Raw genomic sequence first — 16,938 nt, 5'->3', positions numbered from 1 at the left:
CATATATAACATAACGTGCATTTGTAAAGCGCACATTCACCCAAGGGTATCTTGGCGCTGAATAACAGATTTTTATTGTTTCCCAACAATGGTATTCATGATATCCACCTCAGAAGGATGAAAGGCTGAGTAGACCTGATGTGACAATGATACTACATGATATATACTGAGAGAAGGTCATATTTTGAGGCACAACAACACATGCACACCTAACAAAAAATATATATGTACATGTGTAAGCATGTGTGTGCCCACAGGCCGACAAAAACACGTATTTACAAACGGTCAGACCAAACAGGTATATAGAATCAGATACTGTCCGCTTCTCTCTCCCTTTCTTTCGCTCCCACTTCAGTGCAGCCTGGACTATAGACCGGCAGGGCCACTGGAAATATGTGATTCTGCAGCCGCATATTTATCAATTTGCTGCTCTTGCCACATAAATCTTCTGTATAATTTGCGTTCTTTAACAAAAGAAAATTGTTCCTGGACCAAAAGCTACTAAACACAGCTGTAGCTGCGCGGTGACAGGCCCTTTGATGCGCAGTGGCAATATGGAGGTAATACTATAATCTAATCACGTGCCGCATACACCTCATAATTTGCCGTTGGTCAACGCTGCTTCGCCCCTGCTTCATAATTCCAGTGGCCCTGGCTGCAGCTGAAGGGTTTTCATGAAACCTTTTGCTATTATACCCGGAGGGTCGCGGTTATATCTGAATCTGTGGTTGTACCTCTGAGGTCCAATCTTTCGTTTCCCTTTCGAGCCTGGGGGCGAAGAGCCGCGGTGCAGCTCGGACTCGTGTGAGGCTGACTGACTGGCGGTGCTGCAATCTGAGGCAAGCTAGTAACGCATCCACCTCGTGTCTGAAGAGAAGCTGCCACTCCGCTGACCGGCTCCACATTGTTTTTACTCATCTCCTCGGCTGCATTTGAAGTGAGAAAAAATGTGCCTCGCTGTGCACTGACATGACATGCGCTCATCTCTTCGGGAAACTGTTCCCAGTGGCGTGCCGTTAAGAGTGCCTTATGTATGCGCTGCAGGCTTCGAGGCGGACAGTCAGTCAAGAAGAGGATGAGGGTTGGCGGTCCTGCTATTAATAATGGCTCGCAAGAAACCTGGTGGAAAAGTTTGTATTTGCTGTGGTCCCCCAGGGGCGTAATGCCTCTTTCAAACTGAAGAAGTGCAGGTACTTAGTACCAGACAGCACCTGCCCATTTAAAGTACTGACAGTAAGGGAAATATGCGACCACCTCCCTGTCACTTTCAGTATGATGATATAGGATGGAGTGACACGCGCTCTTCCCTCCCTACAACAACCGCCCCCCCCCCCCCACCCAATCCAGCTGCTCTCGGCAGCCCAGGGATTGCCCGCAGCTTTGGGGCGCCTCCCCTAGTTGTCGCTATTCTTTGGTGTTGTCCGTGCCTGGTCGTACTCCTATTATGGCAGTCGAAAAGGGGTGGGGGGAGGGAGAACTGACGTTCAACGCCTGATTTAACTCCTGCATCGCTGAAGTGCATCGCGGGGAGCTCGCTGCACGTGCAGCCCAGGCGGGAGCGGAGCTCGGAGAGATGGAGGGAGGTGGCGCTCTTTTTTTCGCACTGCATCTTTGAGTACCAACAGAGCCACGGACGCCTTGTAGCTTTCAGCTCCCTGATCCAGCCCCACCTGCACTAACCTCCTTATCAATCGCTGTTTTCCCGTACAGCCACGTTGACCCCGCACATCCTCCCCTCCCTGCACCTGCGCCTGTCAACCTTCTCCGTTGCGCCTTTTTTTCTATCACTGACTGTGCCCCTCCCTTCATGCGTATCTTTCGGAGCCTGTCTCCCTCCGTGCCCATCTCTCTCCCCACCCTAACGAATAAATCCCCTCTCCCCTCGCATCGCCCCTTCTCTCCCGTTTTTTTGTCTCGTCCTCTTCTTGCTTGTTATTCCCGTCCTCTTCTGGTCTCCTTCAGATCCAATTACAGTTTCTCTTCTTCCACTCGCTTGGTGTCCTCCCTCCAGGGCTCCGATGTTATCCTTTTACCAGTAGTAACCCGGCATCTGCCTACCACCGTCACATGCCCGCTTCCGCCCGGCTAGTTACCTGCCTACTTCTCCCTCCCAGCCCCGTTCGCTTTCTCTGTCTTTATCCTTAATTCTCCCGTTTCCCCTTCCCTCTACCCCCCCCCCCCCTCCCGTTACAGGTCCATTTACATCCTTTCTCCTGGTTGTCCGACGTCCTCGTCGCCTTCTTTAGTTATTTATTTCACACGTTTGCACGTCACTTAAAAAACACATTCGCACCTATTTTTGTTCCCGTACACGGTCGGGTGTCAGTGCAGCCTCTAAACTCTTCGCTCCTTCTATTTCACTCTTTTTATTTGTTCTGTCGCTCGCTCTGTTTCTTCTTCTTTGGTTCTTTCGTCGTACCCTCTCTTTCTCCACACGCTTCATATCCCACTTTTCACCCGTTACCTTCTCCCGACTGTCGTGTACTCTATACCCACTACACTAACACTCACTTTTCCTCCCACGCCACCCGTGCCGACCTTGTATGTCTTCGATGTTCTCCTTCCCCACTCCCCCTCACCATCCCCAGTACAGTAACGGCCATAAAAATCAAACATAAGCCTACTCACTAGAAATATAATTGGTCATTGGTCAAATAGATACTAACCTGGTTTTATTCTCTTCTAAACCCCCCCCCTCCCCTGATGTCAAAGTCTAGTTCGTCCCCAAAGCCTCGCCACCCCCTCTTCCACCGTGTCCCCGTGTGAATGGTGCGCCCAGAAGAGTGCCCTCCCGATGGTGCGCACTCTTCCTCCCTCCATCCACGCCGCCCTCTCGCCTCCTCCCCGCTCCGCTCCCCTCCCAGCCGTGTACTATGAATGAATCCCCCTGGTGCCAGCACGGATTACACACACGCAGCGGCAGGAGCACTCTGCAAAGCCTTTCCCCGCAGTCCATTCATTGAGCTCCCGGGTGTGAGAAGAGAGCGCGCGAGGGCGGGCTTCTAGGCGCCCTCCGCCGGCAGCGAGCGCGAGGACCCCGCCGCCTCATGGAGAGCTGAGAGGAAATGGACGACGACGCCGCCGCCCGGACGTCTCCGGCGATGCCGCTCTGCCCCCGGTGCGTGGCGAAGGAGAAGCGCGCGCGGTCCCTCCTCCCTCCGTGCAGGTGTCTGACCTACATAGCGTCTGCGAGGGACGCGGGCTGGGCTCCCGCTGCCGCCAGCGCCGAGCGCCGAGCACTGCTGGGAAGAGCGGATTCGGGGAGGCGCCGCTGAGGCGCGCACAGGTGCAGCGGGCAGTGAGGATGGATAGCTGCTGCGCGAGCTGCACACGCGAAGCTCCCTCACGGTTGCACTGCGCGAGCTCCGCCGAGGCTGGGAGGGCGCTGCTAATCACTGCCTGTCCAGGACCTAGGGATGCGCATCTGGAGGACACCGCGACAGTCGCCTTCGCCACCTGGCCAGGAGTCCCCAAATCTGAGGAGTTGACTGCTGGAAAAGGCATTTGGATATCAAGAGGGTAAACAACGCTCGACGAGTACCTGCCTTGCAGCGCTTTGCTATATAATTATTATTTTTTTAACAAATTTGCATCGTCTCCTTGAAATTGGTCCTCATTTGACGTCAGTTCCGAGTCAGGCGACTGTCAACCGAGAGGCCTTGAGGCCGTTGAGCGTGACGTAACGAGAGGGAATCTCGTGTAACTCAGATGGAACCAAGCCTCTCTTGAACATGGGAATTTAACATTTGCCCAAACTATAGTGATGACAAGAAATTAGATTTATCCTAAAGTTGTGGATATCGGGACAACTTATCCTGGGCCTGCAAGTTGACTGCTAGTCGATCATTTTGTCGGGGAAATCGTTACTAGGCCCAGACCAGTAACTTTGCTGGAATTGGAGAGATTCCTGGTTTAGGGCTAGAAGAGGCTCCACGAAATTTTTGAATTCTTGGAGGGTCATTTTGAAGGATGCTGTTAAAACAGTGGGAATAAACGTTGTTCATCTGGACATTTAGGCTCGATGCAGCACTGCCAGTTGTTACCGTGGTTGTGATGGAGACCCTGTGTGGTGATGGCCTGACGTGGACACTGGGAATGAGAAATGCCTGCTAAGTGGGACTCAGCAGTTCGCTTATTCACAACATAGAAGCCCAAATCTGGAGCTCAGACAATTTGAGGAATACTGCCATCTATTGGGTGAGTAATTATTCTTCATTTTTACCTCTTACTGATCAAGTCAGAGAGAGAAGATGTGTAATAAATATAATGCAGCTTTTACATGTGGTGCAAAAATGTGCACAAACGTGACCCAAATTTGCTGTTGTGTTTGTAATTAGTCTTTTCTTGTGCATTCGATAAATATATATATATATTTTTTTTTCATGTGGAAGATCCGTTCATTTCCCAACACGTCCATTAGATATGAGAATATTCACTCCGGGTTCCTTTCCTTGAAATTCATTCACTCCTGCCACCGACAGAAGCAAATCTGTATGTATTTGCATGGTGGGAAATGTCCTGAAATGGCTCAATGAATACACACAAACTTACAAGTATGGGTGCTTTCCCCATTTTTAGATGGATTCCTACTTTTTGGACTAGGCATTTTTGAAAGAGTATTCATTTTTTCTATATTTCTCTCATAATATTTCCAGTTCTCAAAATCATGTCAGTCTGTTATGAGGCATTAATATCAATATGTTTACAAAATGTCCCTCATTTTAATTTCGAATGGTGTGAATCCTGTTTTGGTTGTGGTCTGAGTGACAAGATCTAGGCTTCATCCTGATGGCTTTTCGGTACATAAATCCAACTCAAGGACTAATTTTAAAGGATGCACTTCCAGAGTTGGATGATGATGGGAGCTGCCAGCTGATCCGGAAATGACAAGTTACACAGGAAAAACATAATCTACTTCACTTTAAACCTACTAAAAGCAGGGGAAATGTGCATGTGGAAAAGGAGCAACGAAGGGGAAATAAAATGGTTGGATATCTGGAGAAACACTGATGTCCACACCGTGTTTCCACTTTTCCCATAGGCTAATGGTAACAGCAGGCATTCGTAAACGTTAGACCATGAAAATGTTGCCATTTTATCCCTTCTGCGTTTTGCAGTTTGCATTTGCCCTAATAAAATTATTAGCGGATTTTTTATCATGGAATGTTAAGGTACTGTACACAATTTTCTAGTAGTCGTTAAAAACGAACGACATCAACAACGCTCCCCCACAGTTAGTGAGTATAGAGACATTTAATAATTGATTTGTACAGCGAAATTGATGTTGTATTGCATATTTAGCACTTAAACCAAGTGTATGAAAGCACTATTTTTAAAGTGTTTTTGAAAATATTGATGCTAACATCCATCTTAGATTGCTGATGTCCAGAGATATGAAGATTATGGTTATTGATGGTGATGGTGAAATACCCTTTCTTTAAGTCCTCTGTAGGCCTTCACCAAATTTGATGTCCTTAATTTGAGGGATAAAATAAATTATTAGATGAGATATGAGTAAATTGGGAGACCCTTAGAAACAAGGAATTTAATGAGTTGCATGAACCAAATATAATTGTAGATTTCCTGTTACCTGAGGTTGATTCAACCCATTAATGTGCTTTAGGGCCTTTTTACGAGTTTGGCGGTGCAGGAGCGGGGCAGCATGCCACCGCCCGCACCAGGGCCGGACTGGCTACCGGGCAGTTTGGAATCCTGCTGAGCTGGGGGATGATTTTGTTCATGGAGACCTGCGTGTGCTAAACGAAATTCGTTTTGCATTAATTATTTTGAAGCACACGCAGGTCTCCATGAACAAAATCTGCCCCCACCGCAGTGAAATCAGCCCCCAGCTTGGCAGCATTCCAAATTGCCCGGTTGTCAGTCCGGCCCTGGCCCGCACTGCCGAACTCGACCGCCGGTGGCCCACCAGATTGCGAGTTTTCTCATTGTCTAGCAGGTGGTCCTTTGGTGTTCCCACAGCGGTGCTTCCGAAAAAGGTACTGCAATGGGAATGCCAAAGCCCTTTCCTGCACGGCATGGACTGTCATGTTCATGCTGTGCAGGAAATGGGGTGCATGCCCACAGGGGAGCATTCAATGTGCCCCTCCTGAATGCACCCAAGGGCCCAGATGCAACAGGGGCCCTGGTAGGGCCCCTTTTTTCCTTAGTGCCAGAATTTCATGGCATGAACACTGCCATGAAATCCTGGTGGTGAGGAAAACTCGGAATATGCTTGGCGGTGCCGTAGCGGTACTGCCAGGATCTTGCACACCTCCACTGCTGCGCCACCGCAAGGTAACGCATTTCCCTGGCAGTTGTGGCTGTCCCCTGGCGGTCCTACCTCAGTAGTTGCAATACAGTAGTCGGACCACTGGTATAGCGGTTCCTAACCGCCACCGCACCTCCACAACGAGTTTGCAGTCTGATGGACCCCCAAACTCGTAATCAAACCCTTAGTAAGTTGGGTCAATCCATAATTCTGTCTTCCCAAATACATACACAATTGTATCTGGAGACAGTTTTGAAGTGTAATCCCCTTGAAGTTGAAACACCTAGAAATGTGAAAATTCATTGTCTCTTCAATAACTCTCCTATCTAGGTGAGCTAGGTCTGATTACATTTATATAGGATTGGCTGCCTAAACACAATGATGTCTTTTCGAAGCAGAGTAGTTTTGGTTTTTCTTGAAGAAGAGAAGATTGTAGGTCCCTAACCCTGATCCCCAGTATGTTGCTCTACTCAGGTTAGGTTATTTAAATCTTGCTCTAATTTTGCATCCGATGATCATAGATGGTGGGTGGGTGCCTACAGGTTCATTTTCTTCTTGATGCTCTTCAGGCACACTAGTCAGCAAGCTTTTGTTGGTAATTGAGGCTATTTTGGATTGTATCATTTTTAGGTCTCAGTTCTGGACGGCGCACATGCGCTGCCTCAAAACGAGACATGCTGTATCTGCACTGTACATGGGCTTGATCCCGCCCATAGGCTTGCCATTTGCTGGTTTTATTCCTTTAGCCAAAGGGAGTTTACTGAGCATGTAGCAGATCAAGGTGAATTCTGGTCAACTTGTAACTATTTAGCTGGTGCATATTTGGTCTTGTGACACGAGGGTACTATTTATTTTCGAAATGCTGAGGCAAAGTACAACGTATGGTTGATATTGAATACTTTGATGAATTTCGCAATTTGATATTTCTCGTTAAAACCCATTTGCAGCTGTCTCCTAATACTAATATGACAGTTACTACTTTCAGGCTAATTTAGAGATTTTTGAACATTAATGTTTCCAGTCTCGTACTTTCACGAAATGAGAACTTTGGGATATTTTTTAGCTCTCCTTCTTTAATTCGGATTCATATTTCATACAAATTTAGCTAAATATGTTTGTAATACTTCAATTTTGCAAATGGTGACAGTAGCAACATCGTTAGAAACATCTCAAGTGACAAAGTGAATTTATTGCGATAAATGTTAATCTTAATTTTGACAAATGTTATTGATTATACCACTCACTCTCCATGCTACTTAACGATGCAAAACAGAAAAGACTTGCAAACAGTAAAGGCCTCACTTAGAGGTTGGTTGTAGGGGGACTCCGCCAGAAGTCATGAATGAACATTCATCATTCTCTTGGAACCCCAAAAGTCATTCAGAGCAAGGGAAGCGCTGTGTTTCTGATGGTAGAGTCCCAACTGGTTCTACTTTAGGAAGCATTGCACAAGAGGACTGCTCTGTTTAAGGTGCACCTTTTTGCATCATATCAGCCTTTTTGTCTGTCCATGGTGCTTAGGGGTCACTAAACACATGTTGATAAAGTCTATAGGTCTTTCTTTTTTATGGATGAAAGTGCCTCTTTATTGATTACCTGGTGTGTTTTATTGAATGGGTGACTGAGAGACAATGGGATGACGGCAAGAGGAGGATGTGAATGCATGGATGGATGACTATATGAGTGCATGTAAGAATTAAATAACTGTTCTGGCAAAATGTTGAATACTTGACTGAATGGTTAAGTGAACAGATACATGGGTGAGTGAGCAGAGAAGTGAGTGCATGGATGATAATTGGGAGGATGTGTCGATAAAAAGATGAGTGGGTGAAGGATCAATTGAATAATGCAGGAGTAAAGACAATCATGAATGGGTGAGTGCATGGGTGGATAGATGGATAAGTAGTTGAGTGCAGGAGTAAACTGCTGTGTAAGTACAGGAATTAATAGGTGAGTGAATGCATGGATGAATAAATGAGTGACTCAATGCATGACTATATCGACATAGGAGCAAATGCATGAATGGATAAGTGGGTGAGTGAGTAGACAAGTCATTGCATAGATGAGTGGATATACAAATGAGTGAGTTCATGGATGGGTGGGCAGTTGCAGAAGACAGTGCAAATATGTAAACAGATAGCTTCGAGCATGCTCCCATGAATACTTCTCAAGGGCAGTATAGGCAATTGGCCCTGTGAAAAAAATGTAAGAGGGTAGAAAATATGAACACCCCAGTGGAGAATGTCTGCTTCTGGGCTCATTCCCTGCATATAATTTCACCTTCGCAGTACAGAAAACACTTACTGGCATCCACCTATGTCACTGTGTGCAATTTACAGATTTTGCACCCGTCCTGCAAAGAAACCAACACAGGCCCCATGATCATCTGGAAATATCAATCTTAGGCATTTGGGTATGGGGCGAGGGGTCTATTCAGAAATGTACCTTGTAGTATGTTTGGAAGCACTACAATAGTACTACTCAAGTACAACAACATGCTATTCATAAATTCAAGGGGCATCCAGTTTCTTCTTCATGCCTCTGTTTTCTTTTTTATGCATAGGTCTTTGCCCAGTGGCAAGGATCTCTGTACACTTTGGTGTACTTTTTAGAAATAAATGTGGACAGAAGCTGGGGAAGTGACTGGGAAAGGGTGAATATTTTCTACTAGATGTGAGAAGAGTAGAAGAGGTAACGAAGGGTTTAGGGAGGGACAAGCAAATACAAACACCAACCTACAAAAGTAGGCCTGGGTAGTGACCTCTGCTCTGTTCGCTGAGTTTTGTCTACTCCATAGAGCACAAAGATTTCTGAAAAACTCTGCTTCGCGGAGCAAAGCTTTTCCTCTGCAGTTCTCGCCAATATTAAGTTTGAAGCGTGAGTGAGGAAAATCCAATGCTAGACCACCTCCCAGCGACTTTTCTCAATGCGAAGGGTCACGGATGGCCGCGACCGCATCAATTTAGAAACCTTCATTGGGCATTGAAGAAGCTGCCAAAAGTTTACTCAAGCAGCAGAAACAAGCAGCACCCTCTTGCACTGCACATGGTACCGTTTGTGCTGATTTTCCAGTGTGGAACAAACTTCCGGTTCTCAAAACTAGCACGAATGGGGTGACCTAATGCACTCCGCTGCTTGTGAAACACCGTGTAGCGCAGCAGTGGTTTTTGGTTACTTTGCAGAGTTCCGAACATCGGAACTCCGCGAACTCTGCCCAGGCCTATTCTAAAGTTACTACAGCTAAAAAGGGATCCAAAATAGTCCTAAAAGCACTCCAATCCAGCCATGGAGTAAGCATGGCTACTCAAATGCACTGCAACACACTCCTGTAGAAAAAAATAGAGACAGGAGCTTAAACTAAGGGCCCATAACAAATATTGTTAAATAAATCAAATTATGTTGAATTAAAAAAAAAATATATATGTATATGTACATCACAGTTATAGTCTATGTAAAGTTACTTTTTTTAATTAAATACTTTAAATTAATATTTAAGTTTGTGATTAAACATAATTAAATGCAACTTTTACACTTTTAATTAAAAAAACAAGTAATCAAATTAATTTAAATATAATTTATTAAATAATAAGGCTGGTGGGGTTTTGTAGAATTATTTTAAATAATAATTATACATTAAATAATATATTTTAATGTATGTAATTCAATAGCCAGTATCTTTATTTTGGCCTAGAAGGCCATAAAAGAGTAAGATAAATACATAAATACAAACTATATCAAAGCACATAAAAATACAGAGCATATAAAATATAGGGAAGAAAACCTGACTAAATATATTACAGTAACACAGGATAAAATATGTTAAAAGTTTAAGTACATCACAGCATTATGGGACACTTTTTCTGTCTTAACCTCAACATAGTCATCAAATACCTGGAGATGGCAAAGACAATAGACTGGCTTCTATTACTTCTGAGTATTCTATCGGCATGTTGTAATTCCTCAGACTCAAATTATGACAAAGTGGAGACCAGTGTAACATCACGTCATGATTGCCAAAACCAATCTTTCACAACCGATCCCCGACCACCCTAAATCAGGAAATCTTACTGGACCCCAACTGCCCCATTACTTCTTCCAAGGCACCTCAGAGAAATTTAAGTTTGGGGGCTGGCCACAGTCTTCGTCAATACATTAACGGTTTCAGCCCCACTACATCATTAACTCTCTTTAATCCATCATCTAGTCATAAATGATAAAGGGGGTACTTGCTGGAAGTTTGTTCAAGCCCCTCACAAAATGATTTTCCAATACTTCTTAAGGGACCTTGCATCACAACCCCACATAATTCAGCACCATAATGTACATAATTATTATTCACACATTCAATTTGATGAGTTGATGTGCTGTAGAAATTAATTTGTTTATTTCTAGGCTAATGATAATTTTTTTGAGTTCATTTACATTCTGGTTTAATATTAACATTTGTTTAATATTACTGAACATAATTATTATACTTTTTTATTTTTCCCTATACTTTATCAAAAGGGAAAGCTCGTCTCTGGGGGTGGAGACCTCTACCTATGTGTGAAAAGTTACTAGTAGTAACTTTGCACCCTTAAATCCTGTTCTAGTAGGCTCCTTCCGCAGTTTTATTTTGGGGGGGGGGGGGGGTGAGACATGCAGGTCCTCATATAGTAATACATTCACACTTTAAAAGGTTGAATATCAAAAAAGTGTAAAGTTATTAGTACGTGCAGTAGTACGTTTACACATGAGTAAATCTACACATGCAAATTACCCTTTGTAAATAGACCCCTACGGTGATGAGTTTCAGCACTGCTTCCGTGGGAACAATTAGCTTCCTGAACAACAGCCATTTTATGGTTAGGGAAATCAGCACCACTTTTTATAACCAATTAAATTGAAGAAGAAAGGTTTGGTCCACCCCCTAGCAAGGCTGTAGCTCAGACAAGTACCTTATGTAAAAGATAGCTATAAAACAGGACCAGAATGTTTATGCAACATACTTGGATGTAGTAATGCTAGCAGCAACCTTGGAATGATAATGACAATTATTTCATACAATAGTGACTATGATATCAGAACAGCAACTCTGTTTTTCCAAAGCTTGGAAATGTGCACCTTGTTTCACTATTTATATCAGAGAAACGTCTTCCATGCTAGAGAGCATGTTTTTTTTAATGCAACTTCTTTTTCTTATGGGTCTCTAGTAAGCTTTGCTACTGCTGCCATTTAAAGATGGCAGACTAACTCCCACAATACACGACTCTATGTGTAAACAAGACTTCCGCTCCAGTTAACTATGGTCTCCTAGATGCCTGGTGCACAGGCCTGATATTATCTTTAATCTGTTTGTGCACAGCAAGATGTCTGATCTGATACGATCAACAGCTGGCGTAGACATTGTGATCGAACATCAAACAAAGGTTTAGAGGTATCTTGCTTGGCCCTACTAATAACCTGGGCTGCAGCAACCATTTGGTCTTCATTAAAAAGTAGATGAATCATCTGAAAGAACTTAAGATAGTATGATGAGGATCTCACTACACTGATTTTTTTCTTCCTGGGACGTAGAGGAGTCCATCCTCAAAACCTGTCCTTTTATACAGTCGAGATTTCGAGTTTCCCCATTGTGACCAGTCCATAAGGATTGAATGTAATTGACAATGTCCCTTTCAGAACCCAGACACAAAATACTCTGGTTTCCTTTCAATTCCACCCAACATGTCCTCGTATATATTCTCTGGTTTCTCTCATGGACTCTCCTCTCCATCCAGGCAAAGAGCATCTGGTTTCTCTCGCACCCTTTTCACAATAGACAAATAATGCCTAGTTTCTTCTTCAGGCCATGCCCTCTCTTCAGAGGTTATGTGGTGGTTCTTCTACTTCTCCCCGTCCCTCTACAGCATAGGTACAGAATACTGGGTTTTCTTGCCCACTTCCTTTAGAAAGCAGAGCACGAGTCCATGTCAGGCACACACTGCCCATTGGGCTAAAAGAGCTTCAGCCCCCCTCCCCCCTCCTGTCGTCTTTCTCAGTCCGGGCTTAAGACGACTAGTTGCAACTTTTCTTTGAGGGCACTAATGTGACCTCTATTTGGCCGTGTGCAACAAGTCAAAAGATGGGGTACAGCGGGGGAACAACAGTGGATCAAGGGATGACGGGAGTAGAGGATTCTGAGACCCAGTGTATTTTCCCAGACCTCATGCTGTCACATTAGCCCTGCATTAATGGCCTTCAATGCACAGCTGCAATGCCGGGCACCATTTAAATGATGAGTTGCACCAGCTCAATAGTTTTTTTCTTCACAGAAGATAATCATACATTTTTATGCTGACCAGCGAGGAGACCACTGACCAGCAACCAAAGTTGTGACTTGATGGGAAGGGCTGGAAGCCTGACCTGCAGCACTTTTTCTGTTAGGCAGAATCCTGCTCAGCCAATCCCAGAGAACAAGATTATGGAAAGGGTTGCACAAGCCTAAAAGTTGCTCCACTGTGGCAGAAAAACGAATAAATTAGGTGAGGAGTGGGGATTTGGAGGCGAATGGTAAGGATTGCACTTGAGCGACCAGCAGAGCCATCACGGCCTCAGTGGGTCAGCTAGAGAAGACGGTGCTGCGAGAGGCCGCATAGAGGGGCCCCTGAGTGATTGTGGCACCTTATTTTTGTGTTTAACAGATAGATTTGTTAGCCTCCATAATTTATGCTCCCTTCGCTACCCTCAGAAGGATGAAATACAAAGCCAGGCCAGCAATGCAAGGATGTAAACATAACCCACAGGGTGGGTGCAGATCACAGTAGCTAGTACATAGGCCAGCTGTGCTATCTCAAGAGCAAACCATGCTTTTCTGCATGAATCATTTGATATCAGTCATTACTGTGCACATCTCGTGGCAACAAAATCATCTTTTTCCATAATTTAAAATGTGGATTGTCAGAAGATCCCAGGACAAGGATTGGGAGGAAGGGAAAAGGGACAGGCAAGTGACTGAAGAACAGTGTGGCCCAGCGGGCATGAAAAGGTTAGAGGCACGGACAGGATGAAAAAACGGAATGGGCGCCGCTGCATCAATCAATCAATCAAAGACATTTCTAGAGCGCGCTACATACCCGTAGGGTCTCAAGGCGCTGGGGGGGGGGGGGTGCCGCTACTGCTCGAACAGCCAGGTCTTCAGCTTCTTCCTGAAGGAGAGGTGGTCTTGGGTCAGGCGCAGGTCGGTCGGGAGGGAGTTCCAGGTCTTGGCGGCCAGGTAGGAGAAGGACCTTCCTCCTGTAGTCGCTCTTCGGATGCGGGGGACGGCGGCGAGGGCGTGGCTGGCAGATCGGAGGTGGCGTTTGGGAGCGTAGAAGTTGACTCGGCTGTTGAGGTAGCTCGGGCCTTGGTCGTGTAGGGCTTTGTGTGCGTGGGTGAGGAGGCGGAAGGTGACTCTCTTGCTGACGGGGAGCCAGTGGAGGTCTCTCAGATGTCCGGAGATGTGGCTGGTTCGTGGGATGTCGAGGATGAGTCTGGCTGAGGCGTTTTGGATCCGCTGGAGTCTCTTCTGGAGCTTGGCGGTGGTGCCGGCGTAGAGGGCGTTGCCGTAGTCCAGTCGGCTGGTGACGAGGGCCTGGGATGGTGGAGACAAGGGAGGGTAGGGGCAAGAGAAGATTGGAGGGACTTGATAGGTGAGGAAGCCAGGGATGGACAGAAGGACATGAGGTGTGTAGAGAGACTAGCAACAAGTGGAGAAACTAGGATGGAGGAATGGGTGGACAGACATGCTAAAACTAAGAAAGGAATAACAGAGCCAAAGTATGGGCTGAAGGAAGACGGGAGTTGTGTGAGTCATGGGCTGGGATGTGTGAAAAGCCTGTTATTAGTTTAGAAACGGGATAGTAGATACACTTGTGTTGAGACCAAGACAAAGGCATACGTTGGGAGATAGATCAAGGAATGGGTGTAGAGACAGGCCAAAGATGGTAAGTGTATGCCAAGGCAGAGGTGGAGATGCAAAGACAGGGATGAAGGGTTGACAAGGTAAATGGATGAAAGGGCAGGCAGGAATAAGGGAAGAATGGAGAGGCGAGCGTTGGGTAGAGAGACAAAGAGAAAATGCCAAGGGTGGATAGTGAGTGGACCTGTGGAAGAGAGGAGATACACGGTCCATAGTTAGGATGATAGATAGAGCCAATGCATGGAAATAGGAAGATGGTAGAGAATAACAAGGCAAAACAACAAATAAAATCATCAGAGTCACACAGAGTGTGAAATGGGTGTCATGGATTTTTGTAAATTGCATACTTGTTCTCCATATATAAAAGGTCAATTGAGAGCAGAAATGGCTCAGAGAAACAGCAAATGGGCCCTGCAGTCAGGCAAGACTAATACACGAAAGGATGAGGTGGAGCTACCATGCCAAGCAATGGGGCATTGTAGTTGAAGGGATGCATCACACTCCTTATTAGATTGGGGAGGTGCATGGCCCAGCCCCATTGGGGCTTGACATGTTAGCTCCACCCCATCCTTTGGTGTATTAGTTCTGCCCAATTGTGCGTTTTGTTATCCCCGCCCCCGTAGTTCAGGTCAAGTTGTGCCACTGGCCCATGTAATAGTCAAGGTGGCAGATCCATGTCTAGTGCAAATCCCAATGTTCTGCACTGCCTACAAACCAGCAGTAAGCACAACTTTACAAACAAAGAATAGGTTTTCTTCACAGGTGCAGAATCTTGCAGTCTATGGCAGCCTCAGCACCATGTTCCACTGTCACAGCGCAGCTCGGTCACCTAAAGGGCTGCGAGCCCATGCAGCAGGCTGTCTTAACCTTTGAATTAGGAACTAAAAAGGGTACGTGCTGTCCCAGGATCCACCCTTCACGTGGAAACTTTCTACCTTTTTTAATGTTATGGTGCAGGTGCATATACATACGTCCCAGGCTGCATAGACAAGGGTTTGCCTGTAGGCAACCCGGGCACATTCTGGAAGGTGTCAGTTGTCCTGCCCCGAGTGTCCATATCATTATTGCACGTTTCCACTGCATGGGATGTGGGTAGTCAGGTCGTATACCAGGGGATTCTTTCTGGCTGTATTTTAGCATATTGTCAGAAACATTGTGTGACATGAATATCTTCTCCTAAATACAGTTTACTGCAATATTGTTCCAATGGGTGTATATTTTCTATTATTATCTTCAAGGAGGCAATAGTTTTGCTAGCGGTATTTGGACATTTTTCAACTCATTATTTATGTCAATGATATTCTGGCAGAAGGTCATCCTTGTGTTTGCATATGTTTCTTTAATGACAGATTGTGCGAGTAGAAATAAGCTTCTCTCGTTTTGAATGAAGCATGCCCCCACTCAAATGATGTAATATCACTTTAATACTGTGCAGATATTACTTTTGCTCGTAGGAAGAGAAGTGCCAACGCTTGCTGTCTAGTTTGTAATTTCAAATGACATTAGGACAGCAAAACATAGGTTTGTTCCTGGCTGCAAGGACCCTTCTGTAATACCGAATGTACAAGTTCTGAACCAGCCCCATACATTCTAAAGGGGCATCCATTCAGTTGCCTGGGTATGTGAAAAATGCAAATTCGGTTTTTCCTTTGGTATTACCCATGCACGCCTACAGAATCTTACACAGGGAAAAGACGCCTTGTGAACGGCATACAGACATATAACACTCTTCCTGTAAAAACTTTGGGAACGGGCATGGGGGGATTTCAATGGGGTAAATCTGGGCTGTGTCCCCAGTACCCTCTTTTGGTGGGAAGCTTTTTACCTGCCTTCCCAAGTCAGCTCAGATGTGTATTTGTGAATACCATGTCGCTGCTTCAACGCAGACTGGTTTTTCTCGTGTGAATCACACCTCGTCTTTGCTAATGGGCCTTAAGTTCCTTCTTAAGAATTTAGATGGTCTGCCATGCCTTCGAAGGGTGGCATGACCGGTGGTTCTGTGGTATGCATGTCTGGCATTACAGTTGACTGTTGTTTTTTTCAGTAATATGGCATTTGTTGCACACACTGCTACCATGTTCGAATGTGCAATGAAGACCTTGTTTTTGTAGCCCCATGAATTGGCCACTGAAATGGTCTCATACGGTCAGGGCCGGACTGAGAACGCAAACCAGCCTGGAAATGAAGTCAGAACGGCTTCGGGAGGGAGGTGGGGTGTGGGGGGTGGGGGTTGCTGGTGGTAATCACTGCAGCTCCTTTTGTTACAGGTGGTCGATATTGAAGCATGCTACAAAAACAGCCCCAGTAACAAAAACGGCCAACACAGCCCGAAAAACGTCCCCACCCTTCCGGCCCACCCGGAAAATGTCCGATGTCCCATACGGCCAGCCCAGCCCTGTTTACAGCCTGGCGAACAGTCCACTGATCTGTTTGGGGCAGAGACCGTTGTCTTTGATGCCCTGGTGAAGGACCCCCCACCACCCACATGCCTGATGTTAATCTCTGTGCTGTGGGGTGGGGCTCTCTTCAAAGCACGGAAATCGTGCTGACCAAGTGCCATGTTTAAAGAGACCATCCAGCAAACTTGTTTGTATTTAGAAAATAAACTCCCAAAGCAGATGTTTGTTATCTGGATAAAAAAATTAAATGGACTGATGCACAGGGAGTTTTGTCCCTGCACAGCAGGATCGTTCTACATTTTTACTGCCTATTGATGGGATACACAAAATGAAAATGAGTGATGGTTGTCCCA

General features: G+C 45.6%; 1 protein-coding gene across 2 annotated transcripts in view; it reads left to right on the top strand.

Annotated features, from left to right (window-relative positions):
• LINGO2 (leucine rich repeat and Ig domain containing 2) overlaps positions 1 to 16,938 on the top strand; it is a 2,438,702-nt gene that overhangs the window by 2,133,036 nt on the left and 288,728 nt on the right. The window contains exon 1 of one of the 2 annotated variants that reach the window (XM_086962133.1): positions 2,901 to 4,197. The exons of the other annotated variant lie outside the window; for it this stretch is intronic. The gene's annotated coding sequence lies outside the window, so the exon portion shown is untranslated. Of the gene's footprint in view, positions 1 to 2,900; positions 4,198 to 16,938 lie in introns of those variants that run through there. 2 annotated transcript variants of the gene reach the window in all.

This window comes from Lissotriton vulgaris, chromosome 3_1, assembly GCF_964263255.1.
Source record: "Lissotriton vulgaris chromosome 3_1, aLisVul1.2, whole genome shotgun sequence".
Lineage (NCBI taxonomy): Eukaryota > Metazoa > Chordata > Amphibia > Caudata > Salamandridae > Lissotriton > Lissotriton vulgaris.
The sequence above is the reverse complement of the archived record's forward strand: the minus strand, read 5'-3'. Positions and strand labels throughout refer to the sequence as shown.